We start from the raw sequence: 10,650 nt of genomic DNA, 5'->3' as shown, positions 1-10,650 counted from the left end.
TAGTGTTGTTTGGCTAATAAAAAGCTTAATTAGTGGAAGTCTTGGTCTATTTGGTGGTTAAAATATGTACTAAATATACTAATAAATTTTATTTAGTAATTAAAATACATTCAATGTGATCATTTTAAAATATACAGAAGCAGCCACAATGAATAAGCTTGTGAAAACCTGTATTATACTCTTCATAAAATTGAATATTTGAAATTTCAACTGTATGTTTAGATGGATAGTTTATAGTCCTCGTGAGCTGGGTTCAAACCCCGGCCACCAAAAAAAAAAAAAAAAAGATGGATAGTTTATAAATCGATAATTTCCGGCTATCTAGCTACAAGTACAATAATATAAAAAAGAATATAAAAAATCACACGCTGCCTGATTTTATAGACTATTAACAAAACGAATTAACAAAACAATCCAGCATCGTAACAAAATGAATTAACAAAACAATCCAGCATCGTAAATAAGTAAGCTACTCTATTATATTATTTTTAGTGAAATTAAAATATTCAAAAGATGATAATTTTTTTGTAAAAAAACGGTCAGTGGCTAGTTGTCTTTATAGGAGTATTGACTCAGCAACAAGATAAATCCTTATAGTTGCTGCTATTCCACCATGTAAATAGGTCAAACTTATTTAGCTATAACTGAAGTAGGCTCCTGCATTATCCTGCTAAATTGTAGGAGTTAGTTCACTTCACACCTATTTAAATATACTCAATGTAATACGCTCTGCAGTAGTTTTGAATACATAAAGCCATTCTTTATATGGTATCAGAGCAAGGAACCAAGAATGCTTCGAAATTCACTGCTGTCACATGTTGTGGCATCAGGTATCTGTTTTGAGCAAAATGAGGTTGCCATTGGAGTCGACACAGGCTTTGAATCAGTCATATTTGCTTGATGCAAGATATCTCTGATATAATGATGCTGAGTTAGAAATAGACCAGAGTTGGTTGGTATGATCTCAACACCAAGGAAGTGACTTGGTTGTCCCAAATCTTTGAGAGAGAATTTTTCTACAAGGGCCTGTTTGAACTTATGTAGGAAGCCAGAATTATTGTGGCTGCAACAATTGCTTGGCGAGCTTGGAATTCCAATCAATGCTCCAACAATCTTTTCAGATAATATTGGAGCCACTTATCTATGTGCGAATCCGGTTTTTCATTCTCGGATGAAACATATAGCAATTGATTATCATTTTGTCCGTGATCTAGTTGCTGAAAAGAAACTATATGTTTCACATGTTCCAACAAGCCACCAATTGGCTGACTTACTTACCAAGCCTTTGTCTTCTACTAGACATCATTTCCTTAAAGACAAGATTGGAGTTCTTGAAGATAACTCTATCTTGAGGGGGCGTATAGGAGTATTGACTCAGCAACAAGATAAATCCTTATAGTTGCTGCTATTCCTCCATGTAAATAGGTTAAACTTATTTAGCTATAACTGAAGTAGGCTCCTGCATTATCCTGCTAAATTGTAGGAGTTAGTTCACTTCACACCTATTTAAATATACTCAATGTAATACGCTCTGCAGTAGTTTTGAATACATAAAGCCATTCTTTATAGTCTTCGTATGTGTTGGCACGACGTCTGCTTCGGTTCTAGTTAATGGCAGCCCCATGTCGGAGTTTAGATTGAAGAGGGGGTTACGTCAATGGGATCCATTATCTCCTTTCTTGTTTCTTATTGCGGCGGAAGGCCTTAATGTGATGATGCAAGCATTAGTTGAGTCTAATCTATTCACTGGATATAAAATTGGAACGCAGACAGGAATACATATTTCTCATTTACAGTTCACTGATGATACTTTGTTGTTGGGGGAGAAGAGTTGGGCAAATGTGCGTGCCCTTCGGGCAGTGTTGTTGCTTTTTGAAAGTGCATCAGGTCTTAAGGTGAATTTTCATAAAAGCATGTTGACGGGTGTTAATATAGGTGAGTCTTGGTTGGCAGAGGCAACATCTTCCTTGCATTGTAAAGTGGGAAAGGTCCCTTTTGTGTATCTAGGTTTGTCGGTTGGTGGAGATGCTAGGTGGTTGTGCTTTTGGGATCCCGTTGTGTCTCGTATTGCAACTAGGCTGTCCGGGTGGAAGAGTAGGTTCCTTTCCTTTGGTGGTCGTATGATTCTCATAAAGTCTGTCCTGTCTTCACTGCCTGTATATGCCCTTTCCTTCTTCAGAGCTCCCGCAGGTATAATCTCTTCTATTGAATCTTTATTTAATATTTTTTCTGGGGAGGGAGTGAAGACCATCACAAAATATCATGGGTTAATTGGAACTTGGTTTGTGCTCGTAAGGAGGAGGGTGGTTTGGAGGATGTTAGTTGATAGAGATGGATTGTGGTATAGGACGTTAGTTGCCCGGTACGGTCAGGAGGGTGGTATGTTGAGGGATGGGGGGCGTAGATGTTCCCATTGGTGGCGTGAGGTTTTGCGTATTCGTGATGGATGGAGTGGTGTCAGTGGGGGGTGGTTTAGAGAGAATATTTCTAAGAAGGTGGGGGATGGTATGAATACTTTGTTTTGGACTGATTCTTGGGTAGGTGGAGTCCCGTTGGTGGTTCGGTTTAGACGCTTATATGATTTAAGTGTTAATAAAAATTGTCTAGTGGGGGAAATGTTTGCGTTGGGGGTGGAGGAGGGTGGGGAGGCTTTGCAGTGGCGTAGGCGGTTGTGGGATTGGGAGGAGGATTTGGTAGGGAGTGTCAGTTACTGTTGATGGATGTTGTTCTAAATGTTTCTATTGCTGACCGATAGAATTGGCACCTTGATAATAACGGTAGCTATTCTGTCCGTAGTGTTTATCATTTGCTTACTGCAGATAACAGTCAGGTGTTAGAGGCGGAATCGAACCTCATTTGGCACAGACAGGTGTCGACAAAGGTGTCTATAATGGCTTGGCGTCATCTCCGTAACAGGTTGCCTACCAAATCTAATTTACTGGCTCGCGGGATAATTTCTCTTGAGGCACAAAGGTGCGTGACAGGGTGCGGTGAAGCGGAAACGGTGCAACATTTGTTTGTTTCTTGTGCTGTTTTTAGTGAGTTGTGGTCTCTTGTCTGGTAGTGGATAGGGGTCTACGGGGTTGATCCGCTTGATATTAACCTACTTTTTATCTAGTTTATTAATTTGTCAGGCGGATCGACAAAAAGAAGATTTTTTATGCAACTTTTATGGCTTTTATGTGTTTGGGTTATATGGTCCGAACGTAACAACAACAACAACAGGTTGTTCCAAAATATAGTGTCAAATATGCAGCAGCTAGTTGATAAAATTAAAATTCATTCATATCGGTGGATGAAGGCTGCTAATGCTGTTTATGTTTTAGGAGTTCATAATTGGCTTGCATGCCCGCTGGATTGTTTGGGCACTAGTTAGTTTTGTTGTTTCAGTGTTCTGTTTATAAAATTGTGGTTGCATTTTGTTGGCACACCTTGTGCTGACAATGTTAACCTGTTATTGTTGGTATATATAATTCATTTTTGCTTCTTCACAAAAAAAAATCCCAATTTGAAGATTATCACTCAACGGCGCCAACCAGGAATGTGTATACTAATATAAAATTTTGAATCAAAGCCAAAAATTCAATTTTCTTTTGGTAGAAAAAGTCAAAAATTCCCTAGCACGAAACTATGATTTATATTACTATGATTTCCGTAAGTTGAATTATATTACTGTGAATAACAAACAATAACCGTAAGTTGAATTATAGAAATTGAAAAAAAAAAAATTATCTTTATATTACTATGATTTCCCTAGCACGAAACTATGAGCTAGTTTGTTACATATTAAAAAAAACATACAATTTTGACATTTAATAATTTAGAGATTATTTTTTAAAGATTTTGCAAAAGGAGTAAAATTTGTTTTATATATTTGTTTGTAGTAAAAATCATTTTTTAAAAAAAGTTATGTATGTTTGGATACATAATATTGAAGTGGTTTTTGTTTGGAATTAATTTATCAATTCATCAATACAAGACATGTTCTGTAAATTAGAGTAAAGCTATAATCATATTTTAGTATGAAATTAACATACGAACATGCATATAAATTAGTATCTATGACATCTAGATTTTGAAGGAAGACATTGAGGGCTTCAGAATTATTAGTCCCTTAGCTAAAAAGTATTTTTTTTTAGTTAAGTAATATGTTGGTGAATATGATAGAATGAGTGGTAATCGTGATAGATGATAAGAAAAAGGTCTATAACGTCAGAGTGTATGCCATTGAAACGATCGGTTGTTGCGTCATCGAGCATCAAAAGTCAGTTGATTTAATGGATCTTCTTTGGTTGTTTGGGAATGGAGACATATGTTGAGGGACATGTGTAGTTATATATGAAGCATGAAAAGCATATGATTGATTAAGAGGAAACATTCGATGAAAAGCTATCTAAATTTAATCCAAGCACAATGATGACACTCTATCATACTATGTTATTTTGTTCATTTTCACACCATTTTAGCAAGTTTTAGAGAATTTTGCATTGTCTACATGTTGAAATAGGTTAAGATTAGTCAGAAGTGAAGTGATGTCATATGTCATGGTAATATGATCCTTCTGTCACGTTTTTTGTGCTAATATTCAACATGTCTCTACTAGAAAATCGTGGCACGATTTGAAGTCAACGTGCCACGATTTGAGGAGCGCAAAGAGCAAGATTTCAAGTTTCTAAAAAAATTGCAGCACTATTGGAAGTTAACATGCCACGAGTATGCATTAAATGAGTTAACGTGCCACATTTTATCAGCAATGTGGCACGATTTTGCTTTTTAAAATTTCAGACACGTAAGATTAATGAGAAATTGTGGCACGATTTCTACACCACGTGCCATGACTTGATTGTTACAGAACTAGATACATAAAAGCCAAACTTCATTTGGGAGCAAAGGGTTCAAAAATTTGGAGCCTTAAGAGCATATTTAGCCGCTGAGAACCTAAGAACAAGAAGTGGATCTCAAACCAACTCATAGTTGGTCTTGGTTTATGTAATGTGTCATCATCCTTTGTTATTCGTTGCTTTAGTTATGAGTAGCCAATTGTCTTTTGATTAAGCCATGAAATAAATCTATTGTAGGTTGTATTCATGTGATTTGTATGAACTCTCTTTGAAATCAATGGAATCCTAGTATTATTTAGGCTGCTTGAGTGTAATGCTTTTTGTAAGTTTATGAATGACTACTAGCCCTAGGTTTTTAGATATATGAATTGATCTTATAATTTAAATTTAAATGACTACTAGCCTTAACTTTTAAATCTGGCCTAGAAAATCTGATTAACTTAACAAATTAAGGTAAAGATAGATAATTGTTGAGTTAAGATGTAGGAATTAACGGACAAGTCAAACTTCCTACGGTTACATATTCACTTAAGAGATTGATCAACACTATTTTGTTAATTCATCGTAACACTAGGAGAACAATGATAGAAAAGAGGTGCATATTTGAAGGAAGCTCATAGGAAACACAACATGAAGTTGTAGCCTGCACCTCCACCACCAAGATGTCGGTTGAAAAGACACTGGTTGTAATCCTAAAGTTTGATGGTCATAATACTCCAACCTTGCAATAACCAGTAATAGTCTCTAAAGTGGAAATACGATAACTACAACCAGATGAATATTTGCCTCATCATGCTCTAGTGGATTTATAAAATGAAGGGGAGTTAAACCAAAAGTGATTTTAAGAATTATGACCTCTATTTTGAGTTTTGATGATAACAAATTATTTGATGGTGCGAAAAAGATTTTGTGAGAACATCCTCTATAATAGCATCATTTGATCATACAAGGATCACAAATTGGATGCGCCTCCAAACAAGCTTACTACGTGGTCTCACAAATGACAAAGCGAATATTTTCTGTCCAACGTTTAATTGTTCCAACTGGAATATTCCAAGATAAGCGCGACAAAAGATAATAAGTTTCATGCTAGCTCTAATCAATGGATAGAATATTGCATACGATGAAATCAGACATATCCTCTGATTGTCAGTACAAGGTTCAACGACACTATTTGTCAATACAAGATTTGAACGACGTTATTCATCAAACGTCAAATGACTGCAAAAGTCCTAAATCAAACTTATCTATTTAAGGACTTCATCTAAGTGAAAAAGATACCTCTAAACAATGTTGTTACTCTGAAGTTTCACTGTACTTAGCGAAAATCGGAACACCAATACAAGTGTTTTATTTCAAATCCTTTATTTATGAAGTTATTCACTTGTAATCAAAAGGAAGACCTCTAGGTATATGCAAGTTCTCTATGTCGAGTCAAGGAAATCTAAAATATTGGATATTGAGTTCTCACTGCATTTTATCTTCCAACGGTTTGAGCAGTTTTGTATCCGATTTTGTGCAACCAGCTGAAATCTTGTTCACAGGATTGTAGGATTCTCTCCATTTGTTTAAATAAATGGAGAATCCATTCAAAAGAGATAAATACAAAATGTAGATGAGGAATCATACCAATAATGGTATATTTGGTGCCGAGGTTTTGGAGGGGAAGAGAAGGAGCATTTTAATTTTTGTATTTGATTCAAATTTTAGTAAGGAACGGAGGAGAGTCAAATCCCCCTATCACCGTTTTTTGCTCCATCCGAATTGGAATTTTTTGCAGGGGAGGGAAGAGATGATAAAAAATCATTTATTACATGGACAAAATTATCCTCCATTTTTTGTTAAAATCCTAATATATCATTGTTATCTCTCTATTATTTTCTTACCTATATTTATGTTACTTCTCTTATAACATAGTAAATTATTGGTGTTGCTCTTGTTATAATTTTTGTTGTTGTTGCCTGCAATCATCTATAATTCAGGTTCAGGAGTGGAAAAATAAACGGATTCCAGCCACCATCATATTCTCTGCAATTTAATTGCTTTTATTACCGCTTTATTTTCTCTTTTTTTATTACTACATTATGCACTTTTACTTTCATTTTCTTTCTCGTTGAGTGTTATTTCTTTTAAGTTGTCATTTGATAACTTGTTTCATTAAAGTTGTTGGAAGCATTCTAACACTAATAAGAACAATTTGATTTGTTCTTAACAAACACATAAGGAAAGAGACCATAAATCAGTAAACCAAAATAATCCTAAAAATAATTTTAATTCAGTCCTTAACTGTTTTTGGACAATATTGTTTGTATTACCAAAAATCAGTGTAAACAATAGGAGAACAACAAAATGCATACAAATAATATGATAAAAATAAAGTGACAGGAATACCAATTACTCCGGATTTAAAATGTTGACGCTAAAATTTGATTGAATAACCGATCTTTTGATAGGAACAAAATGAGCATCTCAAATATACGGAAAATTAAATAACACCGCACAGGACAATGAACAACATAGCGCCACACTCAGACGACAAAATCATGAAGAAAAAGCCTAGATCTATATGAAAATCACTTTTTTAGAAGCTAAATTAGCTTACCGAAATTGACATTGACGAGAATCGAACCAGACTTTAAAAAAAAAAACACACTCTAGGTCAAAACCACCCCAATTAATGAAGAAAATAGAAAAAAAAAATCTAAGATAAAAAACTAAAGTTGATTTGTTGGAGAGGGAGAAGCTTTTAATTGAGATACCGTGATGTAAATATATTATCATCTCATAGGTGCATTATTCCTATCATTAAGACAGCATACACCACTATTATTTATCTTTTGGTTAGTGACCTTTATTTATCAGGAAAAACTAAGAAATTAAATAATAAAACGGTGGTAAAAAAAAGACAACATTTAGTTAGTTATGGTTGAACGGTTAATTAAGTAAGTTAAAGGTACAAACACTACACATTAGTATATTTGAGAGCCATCAGACAATGATTTTAATTGTAGAAGAAGAATTTCTAGTAACTCTTTTTTTTTTTTTTTACAAAATCTCTAGTAACTCCATATGTGGTAAAAGTATTTAATTGATGTAGATTGAGTTATGGATTTTTAATATAAAATGATCACATAATTTTATAGTTCTAACTTCTACGAGAGAAAAAAATATGGCTGAATTTCTTCATATGATGACCTATGTTATGTTCATCTTCATATTTCTATTTCTCTCTCTTATCGACGCCGGTGGTAAAGGTAAACATTTTTTCAAGTCCTTTTTTATTTTTCTTCGATAGTTTCTACACAAACTTTCATCAACTTTTAGTAACAACTATATTATTTTATATTTAAATGATAGCAGTTCATAGATGTATTGAATATACTGATTGTCCAGAAGATATGTGCCACCTTCCTCTTGTTGTGGTATGCCATGATCATATATGTAAATGCCTTCGATTGGTAAGTTTAAAAATAATTCAATGTTATTTCAAAGTCTATCATTTCATTTGTGTTATAATTAGTGGTGTAAATGCTTTGGATCAACCCATCTACAACACTATATGATATTGTTAATCTTATGATTTCTCTATGATATTGCGATTTATGTTTAATTATATGTTTTTTAAATTTCTTTTGACAGCCTTAGAAGGTTAGTTAGCTATTTGAAGATTTGGAGAAGTACAACGTCATTTCGTAATTACAGTTTTCTACTTCAATAAATCAAAGAAATACGGTCATGTAAAACACTCATTTCTTGTACTTATGAATTTATTGTAAGAATGATGTGTATTATAAAGTGAACCTGTATTAGTTAGTTTGTATTTTAAATAAAAAAATAAAAGACTAAACTGTTTTTTTTTAGCAAAAAAGACTAAAGTGTTAAATTTTTATAAATAAGAAACATTTGGTAACATTATATTATATACTTCAAAAAAATTATAGATTAAGATAAGGAATTATTGATTTTCTTTATGATTATTGCATTCAGTGTTTGTTTGTTCACTATTTTTAATGCGATAATGTGTATAAATTACGAATAAATTTTGACTTTGATTATATTATAGAAAAAAATAATATATAATTTTATCTTTTCAAATGACACCAACAATATATAACAAACAAACCTTGGATAAAATCATGTATTCCCTTTTCTCTATGAAAACTAGAATTACCTCATTTGATATGAAAATATTACAAAATGACCCGAAAATCATAGGCAATTGCTCTAAAACTCTTCTATCTTGGATAAAACTAAATAAAAATGACTGAAAAATATGTATGAATAACGTAAGATGACATGTCATCACTTGTCATATGCAAAGGCTCAACAACTATTACTGTTGTGGAGCTACCGATGACCTAACCTAGTAACGTTGCATGTTAAATATTGTGATTATATCCCGAGAGGACGTCTTCACATGCTTAACATGATGGTCGAGTCGAAAGACCCCAAAGGCCACAGGGTTGCCAGAAAGTTGTATGAAGTTATAACCCTCTACAAGTTTTCCTCAAGAAGTTGTACGAAGTTATAACTTCCATCTCAGAGTTGTAACTTTCTAAATTTTGCAAACCTCTATCTTTACCAAGTTAATTCCTTTACCACACTTTTTCACTTGAATCTCTAATTCTTTATTACATGCTTTATTTAGTTCTGCATTTTACTTAAGAATCTTAAAAACTTATCTTTGTTCTTTTACACCCTTGGATCTTAAATAACTAAACTTAGCATTTGAAAATACTTAGAACTTATCCACTACAATTCTCGTGAGATAAATACTCTACTTACACTTTATTAATTGTTGCGATGGTAGATACTTGCACTTTGCATGTAGATAGACAACAATTTTTTAAGCATCATCCTGCAATAAAGTTAGGTGTCATCTCATGTAATAAGTCAAGTGTATCAATGCAAGATAATAATGTGTGACTTGTATGGATCATTATTTAGATTTGTATAACTATTTGGACTTATATCATTGAATAAATTTATTTGGAAATATATTAAATTTCTTCAAGTTCACTTACGCAACAATTTTATATTGTATGAAAAAAATTGTTCCGCTTATTAAACATTAAGAATTGTTATATCTCTCTAAGAGTTCTTTGAGTTTTGTCATGGCTCAGATGATATTTTAGAATTCAACTCATCTAAGCTTTTATGTTATTACTTTTTTTATTTAAGCTATTGCATAACTATTTAGTAGTTTTTTCAAAAATGATATATACACATGAGATCTATTTAAAGACTTGTTTTTTTTTTTTTTTTTTACAAATTTAAAGACTTGTTTTAGTTTGCTACCATGATGAATGCTCTCATTAAGCATCTGCCAAAACCTTGACAAGAATTTCTCTTTCAATTAGTAGAGGAAGCTTGTGGAGCAGAAGGAACATTAGAGACAATAGTAGGAAAGTATCTATTTTGAACATTGTATTTTAAGCCAATAACCAGCCTAAAATGTGTTGAACCATTTGAATATACATTTTAATTGCAAAAATGTCACCGTATCTACCTTTTCAAAATTTTAGTCTGAAGTCAATTATGTTTTTTTTTTTTTTTTTTGGTGTTCGGGGATGAATCCCCAGATTTTGCATATATTATGCATTGTCCTTTGCCAATTGAGTTAAACTCACGAGGACTAAGTCTGTTATGTTTGACATGACTTAAAGTTGTTGTCATTTTAAAGTTGTCAATAATAAACACTAAAAATATTTAAAAAGATTATTGTTTTTTTTTAGGGGAATGGATTATTGTTTTTCATACACTTACTTTAATTCCTATTTAAATTTTTTGCAGTAAATTAAGTACTACC

General features: G+C 32.9%; 1 long non-coding RNA gene across 1 annotated transcript; it reads left to right on the top strand.

Annotated features, from left to right (window-relative positions):
• Positions 1-7,855: 7,855 nt before the first annotated feature.
• On the top strand, positions 7,856-8,621 carry LOC146954174 (uncharacterized). Its single transcript, XR_015012208.1, has 3 exons — positions 7,856-8,095; positions 8,202-8,299; positions 8,481-8,621. It is a non-coding gene; the product is annotated as an uncharacterized LOC146954174 (long non-coding RNA).
• The last annotated feature ends 2,029 nt before the right edge of the window (positions 8,622-10,650 follow it).

The sequence above is a fragment of the Medicago sativa genome, chromosome 1 (assembly GCF_051527215.1).
Source record: "Medicago sativa cultivar Bolivia chromosome 1, Bolivia_mono, whole genome shotgun sequence".
Taxonomy (NCBI): Eukaryota; Viridiplantae; Streptophyta; class Magnoliopsida; order Fabales; family Fabaceae; genus Medicago; species Medicago sativa.
This window is presented reverse-complemented; position numbering and strand designations above follow the sequence as displayed.